The sequence below is a fragment of the Equus przewalskii genome, chromosome 18 (assembly GCF_037783145.1).
Source record: "Equus przewalskii isolate Varuska chromosome 18, EquPr2, whole genome shotgun sequence".
Lineage (NCBI taxonomy): Eukaryota > Metazoa > Chordata > Mammalia > Perissodactyla > Equidae > Equus > Equus przewalskii.
In genome coordinates, this window is record NC_091848.1 from 45,954,121 (window position 1) to 45,978,214 (window position 24,094).

Here is a 24,094-nt window from a genome sequence, read left to right on the forward strand (position 1 = left end):
AGGACCCCAGGACATTTCGGAACACAGTCATCGCCAGTTCGAAGGAATCCGTGCTTTGTTGCAAATGAAGGATGACAGATGACCACAGTCTACAAATTCGAGCAGCGTCAGGTCGGCAACGATCTTCCAGTGAAAGGGCAGTGAGAGACGTCTGGATTCTCTTCTTCCCCACCTCTTATTACAGAGGCATCATCCCGCCTTCCTGCCTTCTAGGCTAAGAGGAGCTTTTTAATTATACTTGAAAGCCTTCCGTTCCCTCATCCTTTCTAGTTTTCCCACTTCCAAACTCCACCTGAAAGACGTGGAAAGCAGAACAGACAACGGAATACAAAGAAGTTTCTTAAAAACCTGCTTTTCTAGGTTCTCAAGGCGTCCCCTTTAAGGAACCAGGCCCACCTCTTTCCCATTCACCTACTGGCTTTCCTTCCTGCCCATCACTCTACCTTTAAGAATATTTCCTGTTCCTTCAACCCAACTTGCACACCTCCGCCCCCCGGCCCTCCTCATTGGGCCGCCCGAGGCTCGTTGACTCTCCGGTTTTCCCTCCACCTCCTCCCGCCCTCCAGCCTAGTGCAACAGCGTCCCGGGTTCTGATTGGCTACCGCGGCAGCCTCCCCGGGGCCGGGTTGGTGGGCTGAGTGGCAGGGGCGGGCGCGCGGCGCACCCAGGGTAGGCTGTTCGCATGCCGAGCGGCGGCCGCGGGAGGGGCGGGGAGGGGCGGGGGGAGGGGGGCTGGGAAAGTTGAGGCCGCGCTGCCGCCGGGTCTCCGGCCTTGAGGGCTCGGGCTCGCAGCGGCGGCGGTGGCCGCGAGAAGAGGCGGCGGGGGCGGGGGGAGAGGAGGGCCTGGGCCCGCACTCCCCCAGCCCCAGAGGAGCAGGCGGCGGCCGCGGACGGAGAGATTCGCCCGGGCGGTCGGACACCCCTGCTGTACCCGCCTGGGATCATGACCCAGGCGGGGGTCGCCGCCGCCGCCGCCGCCGCGGCCGAGACCGCGCAGCCCCCGGGTGAGTGACTGCGGGAGGGGGCCGCTGACAGCGGGGCGGGGGGCCGGGGCTGCGGGGGCGGCTCCGGGGGCGGCTCCGGGCTGCGCTCCACCCACCCCCTCCCTGCCCCGGGAGGCGAGGGCAGCGCAAAGTGTGCCTCCTTCCTGGGGTCCCCTGCGTGCGGAGCCCGGCGGGGCGCGGGCGGGGCGTGCAGCCCTTTCTCTCCGACCCCGGGCGCCCCGCGCCCCCTGGTGCCAGGCCCGTGGGGGCTCGCGCTGCGCCCGGCCCCAGATGCGCGCGGGGCCAGAGAGGCTGTCCACGCTGCCCTGGGTGCATAAAGAGCTGGGCGGCCAGGGTCCCAGCGGATGGCCTCTGCCCGCCGTCGACACCTTTTCCTGTCTCCTTCGTCCCCTCTTCGTTCCTTGCCCTCTGGATTTCCTTCGGATCCTGTGACTTGCTTTTTAACTCTCACCTCTGTGTCGGAGAGTTACCCTTGCGTTTTCTTTTTAGAAGCCTTTCTTTTCTTTTCTGAATAGGAGCGGTACAAGCGAACGGCCAACTCTTGAAATCTAGTTCCAGATTTCTGAGGAAAGCTCTCTGGACTCTTGTTCATGTTTAGCATTTTGATTGTTGGATTCTCCCATACTCACTGCCCCCGTCCCCGCTTCCTCACTCCCTCCCCCCTACGGTTACAGTGGGATATGGTCCTTCGAGTTTATTAACTTTATCTGGAAATAAGACTGCATGAACATGTGCGTGGAGTCTCAGCTGTAGGCATCCAACTCACGTTCTCATACCATTTTTACCATTAAGTAGATATAGTGACCTAACACCACACAAAACAAGACAGTTGTGGTTAACTTAAGTTTACAGAAAGAAGACCCTTCCTTACCTATAAACAAAGTACAGATTTCTTGAATAATCCCTTCTGTGAGTAACATGGATGCTGAAGCATATTTGTACCTTTGCTTTTACTTAAAAAACAAGCAAGCAAGCAAACCAACCTGCTTTTTGGAAGGGTCGACATGCTGTCATAATACATAATCACCTTGATCACATTTTCCTCCCACACTGGACGCTTGTTTAATGTAGTACAGAGTTGCTGTATGGGATACATTTGTTGTTTCCCTTTATTTATGAAGTACTTTGAAAGTATTTGTTACAAAATAAGCAAATTACTTTGTAATCATTGCACTTCTGAAACCAGGAACAGACTAATGTCTCCAGGTACTGCAAGAATGAGTACTTAATCTCACATTTTGCTCTAGTCTAAGTGATATGACTTTTGTGTGCATAGGTATTACATTCTCTCTGTATTTAAAAGAGAAGTTCTGTAAAATCCAGACATGCATGCAGCCTAGAACATTCTTTAATATAAAGCATTTCGTTGCAGAGATCTAAGGGCAGCATAAAGTTGCAATAATTATTTTCTAAGTTGTCTGTGGGATGTCATGGAAATAAAATTCTACAGTTGCAGACTGTGCAGTGAACCAGTCATGTAGGAGAAATTGGTGGGTTATTTTCAGAGCTTAGCATTGTCAACAAGGGAAAAGAAACTCTAAGAAAACTGAGAATGTTTAACTCAGGTTAGAAGATAAGCTTCCACAGATAATCAGCTCAAAATTGTTGCTTATAAACAGGGACGGAAATCAAGCCTGGGTCTTAACTATGTCTGTCATGTCTCACCTTCCTGTCATCTAGCCCAGTGGTCCTCAGTCCAGACTGCTCAGTGGAATCACCGTGTGTGCTTTGATATTTTAATCCCAGGCCACTCCCCACAGAGATTCTCTTACTTTTGCTATGGGGTGAGCCTCAGGCATAGGTATAGTTTTTAAAGCTCCCCAGATGTTTCCATTCAGCAGTCAGGACTGAGAACTACTAAGAGTCAAGAACAATGTCCAGTCTGCTAGGCTTGTGTTCCAGGCTCTTCTAAATTAGGCCTTCACTCACATGTCCAGCTTTTTCCCCACTGCTTCCCACCATGAACCTCTGGACCTCGTCATGGTGCCGCAGATAAGCAGTTCAGATCCTTGCTTTTGTGAATGATGTTGATCTTTCTCACCAGATGGACGCCCCCTCACCCCCCCCCCCACCCCCCAACAATAGTTCTAACTCTGCTTTTATGGAGGTTTTCCTGACAGCTCTCTTAGTGATTGGCTCCCTTTGAACTTCTACACCACATATTGTTTGAAAGACTCCCTTTATGCTTATACCATGTGGTGGTTTAACTTCTCTTGTATATGTATTTCATTATTCTCAAACTTAATGGCAAGGAGTATCTTATTGTTTAGCTCTTCTACAGTGGTTTGCTTTGAGTTGTACTCGTTTGCTTTGAAGCCCTCTCGACTCTTCTTGCACCATAGTTTCAGGTTTGATTCCATCCCAGATGTTTCTGTCTTGGTAGCTTCCTCATACCTTAACTCTCATTGAATTCATGTACGGATGTCAGTTCCTTCCGTATCTTTTCCTGATTTCTTCAGTAGGTTGATTATGTTCTCCTCTGTGGCCCCATAACAGCTTGTACTTAGTTATGTGTTAACGTTAATCATATTGCACTATGTGTTTGTCTGCCTTCTCCACCAGACTCCTCCCTGCAAAGCGTCCATGTTGAGCAACTCCAGGAAGTACGGCTCATGTTGTATTCTTGAGTACCATTGCCACATGGCAGAGCTAGAGCCCCAGCAACATAGGAACTGTGTTCTCTTCATCTTTTTATTACTGGGACCTAACATAGCACTTGTCATTAGTAGGCACTTAATAAATGTTTGTTGAACAAGTAAATGACTGTTGTGTTATATATTATGCAAAGATAACCGTATACATCTGTAGCATAGGCTGACTTGGCGTTAATTGATTTTGCTATTAAATATTCTTATGTCTTGTACTCCTATTATGCGTTTGTTAAGGCTTAGTAGAATTTAAGTAATGATGGTTGTGACAGGCCCCTTAAACCCGTAATCTTCCTTCCGATATGCACAGGGATATTACCTTGAGTCTTTTACTCTGAGCTCTAGAGGTTGACTCTTGTTATCCATAAAATATTTGTGGAACTCTCAGTAAGAGAAAAGCTGTTAACTGTCCAATTGGATAATTTTTCTTTTTCTCATTAAATTTTCCATATGGGTACAATTGCACTACTTCAGAAGGCCAGATCTTTTAATTAGATCAGTAGGGCATGATAAGTTGCTCCTATTAATGTGCTAATACTGTGTTTTTAATTCAGTTCATCAAGTATTTATTGAGTACTTACCACGTGCCCAACACTCTTAGGTGCTAGAGAGAATACAGAAGTAATAACTGATGTGGACTCAGCTCTTAAGAAGTTTGTAGACTTATTAGAGAGATTGGGAAACACCAGGTCAATTAATTAAGGGGCTGAATACAGTATTCATTAGATGCTAATTTAAAGAAATAAGTATTCAAAATCTGTGATGCAGTTGTTCATACCAAGGAAAATTTGAAAGGACCAGATATTCTTTCAATGGACATTTATTACTCTCTTACTGAATACTAATTGTTGGGGATACAAATATGAAAGATGTGGTGTCTGCCATTTAGAAGCTTGCAGTCTAGGTGGGAAAAACCAGTAAGCATGTAGAATGTATTTTATGTAAGGATATTGTGGAGTGTCATGTCAGGGTTGTGGACACTAACCTCTAGGGATCAGAGAAAGTTTCAAAGGGGGTAATTAGGAGTTCCCAGTTGGGAAGTTGGTATTAGCATTCCAGACAAAGTAACTGGTACAGAGCATGGAAATGAGAAAGGGCGTTTCTTGATTAAGGAACTGCAAGTAGATTGATATCAGTAGAAAGTAGTATGTTAAAGAGCATGGACTTTGGAGTCAGACACATGTGGTTTGCAAACTTTTATTCCAGATGGTCTGAACCCCTGCCAATCTTGCTGATCTTGTGTAAGGTGGCAGTAGTCTATTTGGTAACTTCACAGCTAGTGTTAGTACAAAGAGGTATCTCAGGATTCCCCCAATTCCCACCAATGCTCCTTGTAACTTCCCTTTTGTCTATTGCCTGGCTACATGAGGAGCCCCAGACAGCATTACCTCCCAATTAAGGAAGCCATTATTGGGTCCCCTGGCAAAAGCATTCTCCCCTTAGCTACTATAATTTCTTTTCTTTCCTTCCTTCCTTCCTTCCTTCTTTCTTGTATAAACTGCTTGTTCAAGGAGTTGGTTGGGAGGGAGAAAGCATGGGTACACCTAGAAGCTGTGGCAAGATCAGAAAAAAAATCATTTTTACTTTTTAAATGGAAAAAAATGAATAAGGATATATCTTAATAGAAAAACACTAATAGGGAAGGAAAGATTAATAATATCTGAGAGAAAAGATATATTTTGTAACAGGATTATTAAGAAGTGGAAATGATAGAGTCCAGAACAAAGGTAGAGGCCTTAGGGTTAGCTGGAAATATTAGGGAAGGTTTTATTTATTTTTTTCATTTTTTATTTTTTTGCTGAGGAAGATTCACCTTGATCTAACATCTGTTGCCAATCTACCTCTTTTTGCCTGAGGAAGAATTGCCCTGAGCTAGCATCTGTGCCAATCTTCCTCTATTTCGTATGTGAGTTGCTACCTCAGCATGGCTGCTGATGAGTGGTGTAGGTCTGTGCCTGGGATCCAAACCCACAAACCCAGGCTGCTGAAGCAGAGTGCACTGAACTTAACCACTAGGCCATGAGGCTGGCCCCTGGGGGAACACTTTAGAGAGGAAGACAAACTTGCACTAGACTTGAAAATTAATAGGATTTGGATAAGCTGAGCAAAGTGGAAAGGTCATTTCAGTGGGAAAACAGCACAGATTTAGCAAGAAAATGAACTGGCTAATAGGCAGCTCAGGGCAGAACCTGTCTGAATTGGAGAGCAGGGAATAGTAGGTGACGTGGTTAGCTATGACCCTGCTCCTGTGTGTGATGTACGAGGTGGAAGTGGATGAGGGAGACTGCCACTGAAGAAGGTAGTGTTAGGGTCATGAAAGCTGGGAAGCAGGAGTTTGTATTCGATGCAGTAGATGTTGGAAAATAGTCCTGTAGATTCGGGAGCAGGAGAGGCACATGATGGAATACAGTGAACTGGTCAGATTACTGAGACATTGGAATCTAAAACCATGGAAGAATAGGGAAAAGACTGGGAGCAAAAAAGACTATTAACAGCCAGATGTGTAAAATGAGGCCTAATCTAAGGTGGTGGTAACAAACAGGAGGCCATGAACATTGTGAAAAGAATCGATAGGATTTGGTGAGAAGATTTGAAGATTATTTTGGGTTTTAGAGCCAGGTTAAAGTTTGATAAAATGGAGAAATTGGAAGGAGGTCTCTTAAGAGGCAAGGCCATTTAACATGTTGCACAAACATGTTAATTGGTTTTGAAATGAAATGTTCTGAAGAGAGCTTTGCCTAACTAAAGATTTGGAGCAAGATCAGTGTTGAAAGGTAGCTTTATTATAAAAACATAATGGCTTTTACACAGAAACAATTTGAAACTTTGTAGGGAGAAAGCAAATAGAAGGATTGAGCCTTGAAAGTCAGCATGAGAGAGACCAGGATTCATGTTAGAGAAAGAGGGTGCGTAATTGGAGAAGAGGAAGACAATCTGGGAGGAGAATTTCAAGAAAAAGAGAGCAGCATCTCAAATCCTGCAGAGAGGAGAAGGAAGACAGAAAAAAAGACCCCTGATTTGGTGAAAAATAGTCCCTGACCTCCACGAAAGCAGTTTCGGTTGGCGGGAGCCGTCAGAAGGCGTTCTGCCTCGGGTTTAGGAGGGATTGGCCAGTGAAGGAAAGGCGAGAAGTGTCACAGAAATAGTAGGAGAGAAACGGAATGAGAGATGGAAAAGACAGTAAATTCTTGTTTAATGTGAGGAACTCTTTGTGTTTTGGAAGCAAAACAGAAATGCTTATGAGGAAATGAAGCGCTACAGAGGGAAGAATCAGGTATAGAGGGTCTCTCCTCAGACAGCACAGTTAGCCTTAGGATCTTCTGGCGGGCTGAAAGGATGGATGTATAGGCAGGGGTCTTTTATGATAAATGTAGGATCCATTAAAGAATTCATGCCAGATAGCCTCCCTGTTCCCAGTGAATTAGGGGGGAAATGGAAGAAAGGCAACTAATATGTCTGAGCTCTTGTTGTGTACCAGACATTTGCTTGATCCATTAAATGTATTGTCATGTAAACTCGTAACAGTCCTCTGAGGGGTTGGTAATAATCTCCCAGTTTTAAGTGAGGAGTTGCCCAGACTTCAAGGAATACTTATTTTAAAACCAAATAGCTAGTAAATGTCAGCTTTGAGGTTTGATCCTGGGTCTGATATCAAAGACTGGTCCCATTCCACTATACCATTCATTCATTAATGTGGGTGAAAGATATGTGGGGGCTTGAGAGGATCTGTACTGGTGATTACAGTGACTGTGCCTCAGAATCACTTTAGGGGCTTTAACTTAAAAAGTTCCTGCACCCTACCCCAGCCATTCATTCCTTCATCAGCATACTTACTGATTACACACTAATTAGCCAGGGTTCCCCAGAGAAACAGAACCAATAACAAGGTATATATCACAAGATGAGCCTGGAGCATCTTATAGTGCCCAAAAGTAAGGAAGTCCTAAAAATGGGGGTGGGAGGGAGGTGGGGGCATGTGAGAAGGACACGGGAGCCAACCTGAAAGAATGCCCAATGGGCAAAGCTTCAACGATTTGAACAATAAAATAACTATAGCATTACATTTTGACCCGAAGAATAACATAAACACCCTCGAGTCCATACTGATACAAATAAATGATTAAGTAAATGGGGGAGACGAGACAAATCTCCTTTGTCAGAAGAATTGTAAAAAATATATTTAGATGCTCCCTTCTGGAAGAGATAGAGATGAATTTCCCTCTCCTTGAATGTGGACTTAGTACTCACTTTCAAAGAATACAGTATGGAAAGGGAAAAAGAGTAAGAGAGCAGTAATTACTTGAGTAGTGTTAACAGGAGATTTGAGGAGGAAATTGGTGGGGAAGACTCCTTTTACCAGGTACATCCTTCAGTATGATCTGAGTAGTTCAATATAAGCTTGTTTTTGTATAATGGAAGAATCTAGGTAAGTAACACATAAAAAGAATAAGAAAATAGAAAAATACGGATACATCTTTATTAGTGTTGAAAAACTGGGAAGGGTGTCATCTAAAGATCAAAAATTTGAAGTAATTTATGAAAAATGCAAAGCATTTGGGATCAGATTGATGGAAAAACCTTAGAGTGTGGAGAACTCTGCAACCTAACACAGGCTTAAAGGGGAGATACTAGGAAAGTGAGTTTTCCCAACGCAATTCTGGCTTTCACACAAACCGTAAAGCTCAGAGACTTCGAAAAGTAGAAGGCGGTTGAGGTTGGTTTTCATAGTCCATTTGGGTGGCTGTAACAAAAATGCATAGACTAGGTGGCTTATAAACAACAGAAATTTGTTTCTTACATTCTGGAGGCTGGAGTCCAAATCAGGGTGCCAGCATAGTTGGATTCTGCTGAAGGCCTTCTTCTGGGTTGCAGACTGCTGCCTTCTTGCTGTATCCTCACGTGGTGGAAGGGGTAAGCACGCTCTCTGGGCCCTCTTTTATAAGGGCACTAATTCCATTCATGAGGGTTCTGCCCTCATATCCTAATCACCCCCCAAAGGCCCCACCTCGCCATACCATCCCTACCATCACCTTGAGGGTTAGGATTTCAACACAGGAATTTGCGGGGGGACGCAAACATTCAGATCATAGCAGTGGTCAAAAGCTAAGCTGTACCAAGATCAATTAGAATAGCTAATGACAGTGTTCACTCACAGGTTAGATGCTAGAACATATTTGGGGGTATCTCCAGTGTGGGCTTTAGGGCCAGAGAGAGAATCAGGGTTCTACCTCAGAGAATCAGAGACCTTCTAGTTACCACTGTGAATGTGGAGCTCTTCTTTCCTTCAGAAGGTGTCCATCTAGCTGCTTGCCACCACCCATGTGCCATACTCTTGATAGCCAGGACTCGTAATCAGCGTGCACATTCACGGCAGGGAGAAGAGTGATTTTCACAAATGGTAAAGCAGTGGTTCTTAGTGGTTGATCAACATTAAAATCACCTAAGGAGTTGTTTTGAAAAAAAGGTGATTTCTACAGTGCATTCAGAGTCAAGAACCTGTGCTGGGGAAACCAACTTTAGCTGCCAATTCAGTTAACCAAGACTCACTAAGTATTTAAGGAAAATCAACAGGGAGAAAGAGGGACACCAAGCTGAACAAACAGAGGAAGCGATCTTTGAGAAAAGAAATTGAATGTGATAGACAAAAAATAATATTTTTTGTTCAAAAATATCCTCAGAGATTTGAGAGAAGATAATTTCCATAAAATAGCAATGGGGTGCTGTGAAAAAGAAATAAGAACAAGCAAGTTTTTGGAAATTGAAAGTGTATGTTCTGAAATAAAAACTTCAGTAGCAAGCTGAATAGCAGCATGGTTGTAATACATGGCTAAATTAATGAACTCGTACATCAGACCAAGGAGTGCTTTCAAAATGGTACAAAAAGGACACAGAAGAAAATTATGAGCTGTTGGACGTGGAATATAGATCTAGGAGGAGAACACTCTAGAACTAAGACTCTACACAATTTCAGTAAGTCTGTGGCAGAGGTGGGTGATGGGCAGTTGGTGGGTAAGAAATAGAGCATGTTAAAATACTTGCAGGGCCCGGCCTGGTGGTGGAGTGGTTAAAGTTCTGCATGCTCCACTTCGGCAGCCCAGGTTTGGGGGTTCAGATCCTGGGTGCAGACCTCCTCTACTCACCAGCTATGCTGTGGTGGTGCCCCACATATAAAATAGAGGAAGATTGGCACAGATGTTAGCTCAAGGCTAATCTTCCTCAAGCCAAAAAAGAGGAAGATTGGCAACAGATGTTAGCTTAGAGCGAGTCTTACTCAGCAAAAAACCCCCCAAAAAACCACTTGTAGTGCTAGAGGAGGAGACCATAGATACTGTTTTTAGTAGGAAGAAAAATGTATTTAAATTTTAATTTTAGTACATTTTAGGCTATTGATATGTGATTCCTTTTCTCTCAACTTTGTCTTCTCAGCTTTGCTTTTCTTTGTGTGAATTTCATTCTCAGACTGGCTTCCTTCTTTTCCAAGTTCAGTATTTGGAATGACATGCTTTCTCCTTAAATTGAGAAGAGAACGAGCATAGCTACTCATACCATCAAAGAAAAGGCTGAGCTTTGCTATAAATGGGCCAACCTGAAACCAGTCACTGTAGCCAGAAAAATCAGAAGCGCAAGGCCTGGGTTGGGAGGGTCACACATCTGAGTGAAAATGGGACCTCCATGAAGTGGAGAGGAAAAAATATCTAACAAATGTCCACTACAGGATGTTTCTTAGCATTGTTAAAGATATTCGTGAATAGAATAGATATAAGAGGAAAAAAGACCTTGAGGAAAATAAAGAGAAACAAAAAATCAATCAAGGAAAAGTAAAAACTTAATGGGGGAGGGAAGAGAGAGAGAACAGAATAAGACCAAATGTAACAATAGCTACAATACATGTGACTGGAATGAATTCTCATCTTTACAAAAGGCTCTTAGATTGTATAGAAACAAGTCTCCAGATTTGTGTTATTTCAAGCAAATATAAAACAAAATAATGCACAAAAGTTAAAAGTAAAATACACACAAACACACTCCAGGCAAATGTTGAATGGAAGAAAATGCATAGTAATTGGTTATCAAAGTTTAATTCCAGACAACAAACATTTAATTTTTAAAATATTTAGGGCCAGCCCTGATGGCCTAGTGGTTAATTTTGGTGTTCTCACCACTTCAACGGCCCAGGTTCGTTTCCTGTTCCGGAACTGCACCACCCGTCTGTCAGTTGCCATGCTGTGGTGGTGGCTCACATAGAAGAGCTAGGACGACTTCCAACTAGAATTTACAGCTATGTACTGGGAGGCTTTGGGGGGAGGGAAATTAATAAAACTTTGTACCTGAAGAATCAATAATACGTACTCTTTTCATATACTCATATAACACTTAACAAAAATATATCATGTAAGAAGGCTACAAATAGAATCTCAAATTCTAAAAATTAGATATTTTTTATTGCCAATCATAAGGCAAGGAAACAATTCACACCCACGAGTTAACAAAAGGGGAACCAAAAGATATATAACTATTTGGAAAGCTTTTTACTTCAACTCAGGTTGAAGAGGATGTAAAAGTTGAAAGTACAAGGAAGAAAAAGTCAAGATAGTAAAAATAAGCAAATCACCGAAAAAGAAATATATATGATTCATAACATATCAAAGGGTATTCAGCCTCACTAGTCATCAAGGAGATGCAAGATAAGTAGTAGTGAGCTATCTTTTGTTGCCTTTTGGACTGATAAAAATTTGTAATATGTTGATTGCAGCCCTTTTTTTGACATTGTTTTTAATAACAAATAAATAAATAAATGAAAAGGGAGAGGGAAGAGAGGGGTTTTCTTGAATGGGGAACAGCTAAATAAATTATGGCTTATCCGTGCAATGTAATGGTATGCAAGTAGTAAAAAGAATAAGGTAAATTGATATGTACTTACCTGGAAAGATGTCCATAATATATTTCTAAGTAAAAATAAAGCATCTTTTGGAGCGACAAATATAGCATGATTTAATTTTTATGTAAAAAAGATATGTGCATATATGTAGAAAGATTTATATATGTAGAAAGATCAAGAAAGTTCATGTCACATTGATTCCCAACTGGGAATTGAATAGGATGGAATTGAATAGGTGATAGTGGGGGACTTTAATTTTCCTCCTCAAAAAAGGATGTGATTAATATTTAATTTTTCGTTTTTCAGTATAGTATTTTTAAAATAATTTAAAATTTTAATTGAAACTACATACTATTTAGAAATTAATGACTTAAAAATGTTACATTTCAAAATCTGGGCTGTGGACAAAGTTGTATCTTGAAGAAATAGTATAGTCTTAAATGCATTTATTGCAAAGACTGAAAAATTCATATTTTGGAAAAGAAAATACATGCATGTGGCAAAAAATTAAAATTGTATATGAAGATGTACAGTAAGTCTTCCTTGTACCCTGTCCCTCATTTCCCCTCCTCGAGGCAATCCTGAGAAATTTTGTGCGTTTATTAACATACACATATATATTCTTCTCTCCATCCCAAAGGATGGGTATTAGATGTAAGTTGGTAACTTAAAAAATTTATATATATATATTTATAACTAGCATATTACATATTATTTATTTATATATATATAAAATACTAGTTTGCTAGGGCTGCCACAACAAATACCACACATTGAGTGGCTTAAACAAGAAAAATTAATTTTCTCACAGTTCTGGAGGCTAGAACTCCAAGATCAAGGAGTCAGCAGGTTTGGTTTCTTCTGAGGCCTCTCCCCAGCTTGTAGATGGCTGCTGCCTTGCTCTGTCCCCACGTGGTCGTCCCTATGTCTGTGTGGTCTGTGTTCTGATCTCCTTTTCTTATAAGGACACGAGTCCTACTGGATTAGGCCCCATCCTAATGACCCCACTTTAACTTAATTACCTCCTTAAAGGCCCGATCTTCAAATACAGTCACACTCCAAAGTGTTGTGGGTTAGGACTTCAGCATATGAATTTTGGGGAGACACAGTACGGCCTGTAACATATATGTATTTATTTAACTGTCAGTACATATAACTATATTTTATGTGTAGAGCTATTAGATTGAACCATCTGAAATTGCAGTTTCTAGAGGCAGAAAAGATCAAATATGGGCAATTTCAGATGGTTCATCATAATACCGTGACATATTAAATCAGTCAGCTTTTGATGAGCCTCTCCTTGTCTTTTGCTACTCACATGCATGAATATACTTGTAGGATAAATTTCTGGGGGTTGTTGCATTAAAGAGGTATATGCGTCTATGGACCAGCATGTCAGGAGGGAGCTGGTCAGGGCACTCTGCTGCAGGCCTTCCTGCCAGGCAGGGGTACCTCAGCAGAAAGAGACTGGGCTGTAACATCAGAAGCAGAAAGTGGGAGATGGGGAGAGAGTGTAAGAGGCTGTTTTCGGGGAGACATTACCCACATCAAAGGAACTGTATTGAGATATTCCCAATCGATCGTTTTTGTGACTAGAAATGACTAGAGGATTTTTATTATGTAACTGTGACCAGTAAAGTCATGGAATCTGCCCTAAATTTTATCCAGGGAGCAGGATCACCCCACAGGGGAGATATGAACTGGCAGTGGAAGGTATCTTCTACTACTTGGGTTTTGTGTGTCCTGCTCTTTCAGTGTAACGGTTACTAATATGTATGTAAGTAACTGCTTGGGCATACATAGGGAAAATGTTGGGAATTGATACCATCAGACTATTAAAAGTGGAGGGGCCTTGGTACTGCACGTGGCTCTGTGCTGTTTGAAATTTTTACAATGAGCAGGGATTATTTTTGCAATTGGGTTTTTTTTTAAAAGCCTTAAAGCATAGATTCTCTTCGGATTTACTTATGATATAATTTCTGAGTCAGAAGTATTTGTAGTTTGTATGGGCAAGAGCAAGGAAAAGGTCTAAAAAATGCCAAATTCTTTAGAGTGGTTACTCCTGAAGAGCATGATTGTAGAGCTAAGTAACTTTTCCATTTAACGTTATACATTGCTGTACTCTTCAAAAATATTTTTTTAATAATACTACACTGTATATTTGAACGTTGCTAAAAGAGTAGATCTTAAAAGTTCTCATCACAAGAAAAAAATTTGTAACTGTGTTGGTGATGGATGTTGACTAGACTTACTGGGTGAGCACTTCACAATACGGTAGTCCCCATGCCCCCTTACCCGCCGGGGGTGCATTGCAAGTCCCCCCGTGGATGCCTGAAACTGCGGATAGTACTGAACCCTATGTAGACTATGAATTTTCCTACATTTACAAACATATGGTAAAGTTTAATTTATAAATTAGGAACAGTAAGAGATTAACAACAATAACTAGTAATAAAATAGAGCAATTATAACAATATTTTGTAATAAAAGTTACTGTAGATCTGAGCAACCTCAGGATACGATTTCTTTCCTTTTTGTATTAAATCGAGAACTTTCACCTTTTCACTTAAAGGAAGCACTTTACGGCTTCCCTTCAGCGTATCCAAATTGCCAACATTACTGCTCTTGCACTTTGGGGCCATTATTAAGTAAAATAAGGGTTACTTGAACACAAGCACTGACATATCATGACAGTCAATCTGATTGATAGCCCAGAGGGCTACTAAGTGACTAATGGGTGGGTGGTGTGTACAGCGTGGACCCTCTGGACAAAGGGATGAGTCATGTCCTAGGTAGCACTGAGCGGGTGGCACAAGATTTCGTCACGCTACTCAGAATGGCGTGCAATTTAAAACTTATGAATTGTTTGTTTCTGGAATTTTCCATTTAATATTTTCAGACCATAGTTGACCATGGGTAACTGAAACTGCAGAAAGCGAAACTGCGGATAAGGAGGGACTACTGTATATACTAAATATCAAATCATTCTGTTGTATGCCTGAAACAAATATGTCAATTATAGCTCAATAAAAAATTTTTTATACAAACAGGTTACTTGTGTAGTTTAAACATAAAAATTTAAAACTGTATTTAGCAAATTGTGCCTTTCGGCTCTTATCTTTTTCTGGAGATATAGTTTGACTCAATTTCACAGTGAAAGCTCTGGTGGCAGGACTTCGTTATTTCACATTCTTATATATGTCATAGTATCTCAAGTTTGGCACTTATCAACCTCCATGACTGACTGCTGCCAAACATGACGGCGACGTGATTGTCAGGAAGGAGCCAACAGACATTGTTCAGGGATGTAAGATCTCTGTAATGGCAAAGGCAGTTAGAACTTCTGATAGCAGTTACACAAAACAGCAGACAGACAACACAGCATACTCACAAACAGCTCGTCGAGTTCCCACTGAGATGGACAGAGCTGCTGAACTCACAAACGTGGAGGAAGGATTCTTTGGGTGTGAAAAGCATTGGTGCTATCCTTGCACTATAATGCAGATATGCTGGGTTTCAAGGTTTCAAGTTGAACCAGGTAGATCAGGTAATAGGACGTTCCAGGAGAGGATTATTAACCTAAAAGGCTGGAGAGGATAAATGCACATGGTAGGTCATGTAGCAAAATACAGAGAGCAAAGCTGCCTAAAGCATTAAGTAAGGTGGTAGGAATTAGACTATAAATATCCAAGATATTAAACATAATTGCTGTAATCACGATTTTGAATATTTGGTGACATGGAGAAATGCTCACTTTAAGTAAAAAGCAGAATACAATGTTGCTTATAGTCTAATATTTGTAAAAAATCAGGTGTGTGTAGAAAAAAGTTCAGAAGGAAATCCATCAAAATGTTAACAGTGATTCTTGCGGATTCTTGTTGAGTAATGTGATTGAGTAGGCTTAATTTTGTTTGTATGCTTTGCTTTGTTTTCTAGGTACATATTACTTTTATGATAAGGAAAAACTGCTAAAACAAGATGATCAAAATAAGGAGAGATCTTTGTTACAGAGTGTCAAGTGGACTCGTGGTATAATGACTGTGACCCAGTCCAGGGAATTGAGCTTAGTTGATTTGTAATTTCCTTAGATCATATTCTAGTTCAGTAGGCAAGTCATTTTGATTGGAGACGACTGAGGATTTACTAGAGATCTCATAGAAAGAGATAGAACACATTTAAAACTGCATGTCGGGGCTGGCCTGGTGGCATAGTGGTTAAGTTTGTGTGCTCTACTTCAGCATCCCAGGGTTCGTGGGTTCGAATCTGGCTGTGGACCTACACACTGCTTGTCAAACCACGCTGTGGCAGGGTCCCACATACTAAATAGAGGAAGATCGCCACAGATGTTAGCTCAGGGCCAATCTTCCTCACCAAAAAAAAAATGCCCCAACAAACTGTATGTCTATCTAGTCATTCCGTAAAACATTTTTAATAATTGTAAAATACTTAGGAATGTATTAAACAGCAGCAAAACAGAAATACAGAGGTTGACAAGATCATCTCAAACCATGGACAAATAATGTTTAAGCAATGTGCCATAAGATATTTTCAATTAAGACACTTTAATTCTAACTTGGAAATTTTATAAGAATTACGTTTTGCTCTTCATTGTATCTAAAGACACAATTTAAATTAAGCTTTACCACTAATATGCTTCTTGGAAGGAAGAAAACATAATTTGCCACTGAACAGTTAGACCAAGTTTTCCCCTAAATATTGTGAGTACTTCTTTTCGGTGGCTGCACATTTTCCCCGTATTAGGGAAATTGAGAATGATTGGTAACTAAATAGAATTTTGAAATTATATGTTGAAAGAAAGCAGATGTATAAACTGATGAAAAAAATGAATGAGTAGAGAATTTCAAATTACCCAGAGACTTCTATCAGAGGGTTTCTTTTTTTTGTTTAACAACTCAATTGAGATACAATTCACATACCATAAAGTTTACCCATTTAAGTGTAATTCAGTGGTTTTTAGTATATTTGCAGAGCCGTTCAACCATCACCATAATCTAATTTTAGAACATTTCAGCATCCCGAAAGGAACTCTCCCCCTGCCCCCCTCAGCAGTCATTTCCCATCCTCTTCAGCTCCTGGCAACCGCTAATCTGTTTTCTGTCTCTATAGACATTTCATGGAATGGAATAATACAATACGTGACCTTTTGTGTCAGGCTTCTTTCACTTAACGTAATGTTTTCAGGGATCACCCGTACGTGGCATCTATCAGTACTTCATGTCTTTTGTTGCTGAATAATATTCCTTTGGGTAGATATACCACATTTTATTTATCATTCATCATTTGATGAACATTTGGCTTGTTTCAGCTCTTTGGCTATTATGAATATTGCTGCTACAAACATTCCTGTACAAGTTTGTGTGTGAACGTGTGTTTTAAGTCCTCTTGGGGATATACCTAGGTGGAATTGCTGGATCATATGGCAACTCTGTGTTTAACTGTTTGAGGAGCTGCCTGTTTTCCAAAGTGACTATAGCATTTTACATTCCCAACCAGCAATGTATGAGGTAATATCATACTTTTGAATATATACAAATATTTTTCTGCCTTTATCGACATATGATTGGCAAATAAAAATAGTATATGTGTACGACATGATGTTTTGATATATGTATACGTTGTGAAACAGTTACCACAGCCAAGCTAATTAACATATCATCACCTCACATAGTTACCTTGTGTGGTGAGGACACTCAAGATCTTCTTTCTTAGCGAATTTCAAGTATACAATACTTTATTATTAACTGTAGTCACCATGCTGTGCATTAGGTCTCCAGAACACATTCATCTTGTAACTGAATGTCTAGACACTTTGACCAACCTCTCCCCATTTCCCCCACCCTCTAGCCATTGGTAGCCACCATTCTCCCCTCTGTTACTATGAGTTCGACTTTTTTAGTTTCCACATATAAGTGACATCATGTAGTATTTGTCTTTCTGCATCTGGCTTATTTCACCCAGCATAATGTCCTCCAGACCGATTCATGTTGCCACGAATGTCAGGATTTCTTTTTTTTTAAAGGCTGAATAATATATATAATATTTTCTTTATCCATTCATCTGTCAATGGGCACTTAGGTTGTGTCCATATCTTGGCTATTGTGAATAATGCTACAACGATGGGAGTACAGATGTGTCTTCGAGATAGTGATTTTATTTCCTTTGGAGATATACCCAGAGGTAGGATTGCTGGATCATACAGTAATTCTATTTTTAATTTTTTGAGCAGTCTCCATACTGTTTTCCATAATGGCTGTACCAATTTACATTCCCACCAAAAGTGCACAAGGGTTCCCTTTCCTCCACGTTCTCACCAACACTTGTTATCTTTCGACTTTTTGATAAAAGCCATTCTAACAGATGTGAGGTGAGATCTCGTTGTGGTTTAGATCTGCATTTCCCTGATGGTTAATGATGTCGAGCATCTTTTCACATACCTGTTGATCATTTGCATGTATTCTTTGGAAATATATATTCTTCTTTGATTATATATTTTGAGGGGGAATTTCAAGGGATTAAGTGGCAGGGACCTCAGGAGAGCCTCTTGAGATGCTGGTAGTGTTCTGTATCTTGATCTGAGTGGTAGTTACATGGGTGTATTCATACATAAAAATTTACTGAGCTGTGAACTTAAGTTAGTGACTTATTGTATATAAGTTATATATCAATAAAAAAAATTCTTACTTTATTCCTCTCTTTTGCATTTTACTGTCAGGGGGACTTTGTTTCAGACCAGTGCTAGTGGGTGGATTGCTGTTGGAGAACCACCGATCTTAAGATAAGATCCGAATACATTCATCAGGCATAGAAAATTCCTTTGCAGTCTGGTCCAAGTTCTCTTTCTGCCCTTGCCTCCTGCTTCTTTCCCTCCCTCCCATGTTTCGTATATTCTCCGGGCGGTGCTCAGACTCACCAGGCTTGTTTATGTTTCACAGCTCTTGCAATTGCTCATCCTTCGGCCTTGTATCCTTTTTCCTGTTCGTTTCCACCTGGCAAAATCCTAACCATTCTCCAAGACCTAGCTTTCTTTGGGTCCCACAGGAAACATGCTTGATGCTCTGTTCTCACATAGCATTTTATTAATAAATCTTTGAGGTAGCACTTACAAATTTTTAAATTCACTTTTAAAAACTTTTTTATTTTAAAATAACTATAGATTCAAAGGAAGCTACACACATAGTACAGAGTCCATGTACTCTTCATCCAGCTTCCCCCAATGGTGACAGCTTGTATAGCTGTAGGACAGTATCAAAACCAGGAAGTTGATGTTCATTAAACAATTTTTTCATCATCTTTTTTCCTACTTTTTCCATTCCCTGTGCTGTCCATTACACTAGCTACTAGCCACATGTAGCTATTTAATTTAAATTACTTAAAATTATATAAAATTAAAAATTTAATTCTATGTTCTCACTAGCCACATTTCAAGCACTTAATAGCCACGTGTGACTAGTGGTGACCATATGGACAGTGCAGAGAATATTTTCATTGCACAGAGTTCTTTTGGATAGCCCTGATCTGGACTGCATTCTTCTTGAGGGCAGACATGTCTCATTCATCTTTATAGCTGCAATTCCTAGGCAGTAGGGGTACTCAATTCATAATTGAATGATTGAGTCTAGTCCTACCCACTCATTCTACAAATGAAGAAATTTAACATGCTAAGTTATGGTAAATAAAATGATATCCAGCTACTGAATAGCAGATCTAGAAATAGAACTTAGGTTTCCTAAATTCAAGTTCATTGGTCTTTCTATGTGGATCTTAATTTATGAGCTTTTCGATTTATATCAGTTTTCGAGGAAGGAGTACTAAAATAATGTAATACTTCTCAAACTTTAGGGTGCGTAAAGAATCAACTAGGAACCTTGTCAGAACTGCGTATTCCTGGACCTCTCCCTCCCATGGTTCTGACTCAGTAGGTCTGGGGTGGGGTATAGGAATCTATATTTTAAATATATGCTTAATCAGAACTGTGTAGTAATAACGTAAGGATAGATCAGAATAGAGAACCTAGAAATGGAACTGCACCAAATGGACGTTTGATTTTTAAGAAAGATGCCATTGAGGAAGGGAAATGTCTTCAGTGAATGGTGTTAGAACAACTGAATATCCATATGAAAAAAGAGAACTTTGACACCTACCTCTTGCCATAAATAATACAGATCATTTACCTCAATATGACAATTAATTATTAATTCACATAATTAATTATAAACCTTCTAGAAGCAATCATAGGAGAATATCTTAGTGATGGGTAAAGGTTTTTTGGACAGGACACAAAAAGGAATAGTCATAAAAGAAGTTGATAAGTTATACTTCATCAAGAACTCTTGGGTCACCAAAAGACACAATTAAGAAAATGCATAGGCAGGCCACATTATGGAAGAAAATATTTGCAAAATATATTTCAGACAAAGGACAGATATCTAGTAGATATAAAAACTCAGAATATATAAAGACTTCTATAAATCAATAATAAAAAGGTGTACAATCCAATTTAAAAAACTGGCAAAAGATAGGCAGACAAAAGGAAATCTGCAAATGGCCTTAATATGCACATAAAGTATTCAGTATTATTAGTCATCAGGAAATGCAAATTAAACTATAATGAGATACCACTATATACCCACCAGAATGGCTAAAATTAATAGGTTGACAGGGGGCCGGCCCAGTAGTGTAGTGGTTAAGTTTGGGGTGCTCTGTTTCTGTTTCAGCAGCCCAGGGTTCGCAGGTTTGGATCCCAAGCATGGACCTACACACTGCTCGTCAAGCCATGCTGTGGCAGTGTCCTACATACAAAATAGAGGAGGATTGGCACAGATGTTAGCTCAGTGACAGTCTTCCTTAAGCAAAAGGAGGAAGATTGGCAGCAGATGTTAGCTCAGGGTCAATCTTCCTCACCGAAAAAAAAAAAAAAAAAAAAAAAAGACTGACAAAACCCAATGTTGGTGAGGCCATGGAGCCACCAGAACTCTTCTGTATTGTGAGTGGAAGTGCAAAATGGTACCATTGCTCTGAGGAAAGTGTGGTAAATGTTCTTGTATAAGTCTTTTTGTGGATGTCGTCTTTCACTTTCTTGGGTAAATATCTGGGAGTAGATAAGTAATGCTTATCTACTCCAAGATAAGTGAAAGACGACATCCACAAAAAGATTTATACAAGAATGTTCGTGGATAGCAGCTTTCTTCTTAGTAGCCAAAACATGGAAACAGTCCTGGTGTCCATCAACAGAAAAGTGAATAAATGAACTGTGTTATAAATTCATACACAGTTATGTATTCATACTCAGCAATAAAAAGGAACTACTGGATGAATTTCAAAAAGGTTATGCTGAGTGAAACTTGACCCAATGGAAATTCTCAATTAATCCATTATATAAAGTTCTTTGGTGAGAAAAATGAGAACACTGGCTGGCTCTGTGGGAGCAGGGAAGGACTGATTGGGAAGGGGCATGAGAGAACTTTCTGTGGTGATGCTGTACCTTGTTAGGGGTTGGGTCACACAGGTGTGTGCATCAGTCTGCACTCATTGAATGTTACACTTAAGATTTGTGCATTTTACTCTATGTAAGATTTACCTCAAGGGGAAAGAAAAGTTTTCAAAGATGTGAGTTTGATGCAAGTGATCTGAAGACCACACTTTGAGAACCATTTGGTTTGACTAATTTCAGAAATAATTCTTTCTTACCATGAAAAATAATAATTCATGGATTACTAATGTAACATTTTGAAATTTTTATTTAAAAGTTCATGGCACTTTAAATATTTTAAAGGATATATTTGTACTTAGTTATATAAATATTGTATTAGAAGTGCCATTTCCTCATTAGCAGGTTAGTTAATAAGCAGACAAAGATTTATGACAATATTAAATAGCTCCTTATTCCAGTGAATGTTCTTTTTTAATGTTAGGAATGCAATTTTAATATCAGGAGGAATTGGACATGGAAATAATTTTGCATTGACTTAGATGTAATTGAATTGGTTAGAATGTGGTTTGAGATGGACATTTAGAGTGACATTTGGTGAACTGGATGATTTGACTTGCAATTGTATTCCTCTTTCAGTTAAACTCTGGCTTTGCCCCAGTGCAGTGAATACCTCTAGTGTCACCTACTCGAAGATTCTAGACGTTTAGGAAATTAGCATTTTTACTTCTTGTGTCTTAATTGTAACATGAACCTGCAAACTTTCAAAAGTGCTACAGAGGAATGAAAGGAACTGTGATGTTGATGACCAAATGCTGACTCACATGGCTTTGAGGCAGATCTGATCCTACTGGTTTATAGGTGAAACGACATGGTCAGCTGTCATGCCACATCCCAAATAATCTCTCCTGCAACAGGGTATAGGTCAGGTGCCTGAAATCTCACCATTAAAGCTACCTGCCTGTTTCCAAATTTTCCCAATAAGAATCACCTGGAGCAATCAAATTGCAGACACTCCACCCCCCCTCCCCTGTTAGAAATTGGAATTCCTTCCTTAGAGATTGGTTCATTGAGTCTGGGATGGGCTGAGAATTTGTATTTTTTAACTACTATTCTCAGATAGGAAACGTTGCCCTAAAGTAGAATTAAGTTTCTCAAACTTTTTTTGTACCAAAAAACGAAGAAAGTAAGAAAAAAGGAATCACCCAGAGACCTTGTTGAAAATACAGATTCCTGGGCCCTACTTCTCATTCGTTTGAGACGAAGCCCCCAAACCTACATTTTTTTAGAGCACATACAGCACATAGATCTGAGGGCTGTCTTCCTAGTGTCACTGCCTTCGTGGAAGGGGAAGGTCCTTGAGTAGGTTTTCAGTCACTCTCACAAGAGAGAAGGGGGAAGTAGAAGATCGAAGGGAAGATAATTTTAGAATTGAGCACAGATCTTCGAGTAAGAGCTTGGGGGAGGGGAAGGAGAACCTAAGGGACAGTGAGCACAGGTGAGAGAAAGGAGAGAGTCCCCTCGTGGGGACCAGCCAGTGGTGCAGGGCTGCCATCTTTGTGGGGGTGGAGCTTGGGTAACCCATTGGAAGTGACTTGAAAGCAACTACATTCATTAACTTTCAAGTGGTGGAGAGAATTCAGGATCATTCTATATGCCACTAAAAATCTGCCTGCACGCCATAGGTGGCCAGCCCTTGTTTTACCTGCTGCTAATGGAAACCTAGCGACTGTAAACATTTATTGATTTTTCTCCTGTGTAGTAAGAAGAAAACATAACTTATAGACCATCTTCTGGCAGAAGATGATAGATTTGGATCAGAAACGGGAGGCGTTGGAAGCCAGGAATCAAAAGTGAAGAAATTCTGCAAGCCCTGGGTGAGAAAGGTGACAGGGATTTCTTGATTTACTCCCATGTCCCTCATTATCATTCTGTGGTTATCCAACGTGCACCTGTTGCTTTTAGGCTGATAGGTACCTTCACAGAGGTTAGGGGGAAGATGGAGTAAGCTGCTGGAAATAGGTCTGGAGCTCACATTTCTCCTCAGGCTGCTTCAGTCAGTACTTTCTGTCATTACCTTGTCTGTATCCACTTCTACTTATTTCCCAGGACCCTTCCCCCTCCTTTCCAGGGCTAAAGTCTTAACCTCAAATAACTCATTAATATTCATAGCTATCATTTATTGAATTTTATTACTGTTACGCACTGTGCTCTCCCCGCACTATTTCATTCCTTTCTTGAAACAAGCCAATGATCTAGCTTCTGTGGTTATGATCCATTTTGTAGAGTAAACATCTGAGGTTCCAGGAGGTTCTAGAACTTGCCCAGGCTCTCACAGCTGGGAAACACAGAACTAGATGTGAAACTCATGCTGACTTCCGATTACATACTTGCTGCCTTCTTTCTTTCTTGGAAAGAAAACGAAAAAACCACACGTGCACCTCCTCCAGTTACCAGAACAGGTATCCCAACTTGACAGACCTCTTTTGAAAGGTTGTCAATTCCTGGGATATGAAAGCATTAAAGTTTCATTGTGGAATTTTTGAAAATCAGAGAAGAGAAAGAAATCACTTATAATACTTCTGGCCTCATATAACTATGATTGATATTTTAATATATTTGCTTTCAGGCTTTTTTGTCATGTGTACATTTTACTTTGGTACATAGATTCTTTAGTATCATGATTATTTTAAATATAAATAGAATTATATACTCATATTCAGATTTTAATGACTCAAATGATAACATAAGACTTGTAGCAGTGTGCAATGAAAGAAGCCTAGCGAATGAGTAAATGAGTGAATGAACGCTTGCTTCCATGTATGGAATATTACATGTTTGTGTGCTCGTCACTTTTGTGTTTTTCTCTGTTCAGAGCGGGAGACTATTGTTCTGGTTTAAATTTTGTATCGTGAGCAAACAGCATCAGGAACAAAGAACATACTCTCCCAACTCAAGTATGCTGCGCCTGTGTTTCCTGGTCTTGCTCAAATCCACACCCCCTTTAAGCTTTTCTTGATTTCCAAGCCCGCAATGATCTTTCTCTACTCCAGTCTTCTCAAGCACTTTCTGGCTATACCTCATATTTGACATTCACCATGTTTGCCATCTGCTA

At 40.4% G+C, this 24,094-nt stretch overlaps 1 protein-coding gene across 3 annotated transcripts in view; it reads left to right on the plus strand.

The window, feature by feature from the left end:
• Window positions 1-715: 715 nt before the first annotated feature.
• Window positions 716-24,094, plus strand: part of USF3 (upstream transcription factor family member 3) — a 46,290-nt gene continuing 22,911 nt past the window's right edge. Inside the window, exons 1-2 of one of the 3 annotated variants that reach the window (XM_070581928.1) lie at window positions 720-1,004; window positions 22,742-22,856. The gene's annotated coding sequence lies outside the window, so the exon portion shown is untranslated. Of the gene's footprint in view, window positions 1,005-22,741; window positions 22,866-24,094 lie in introns of all 3 variants that reach the window. The other 2 variants (XM_070581929.1, XM_070581930.1) reach the window with 2 other exon arrangements.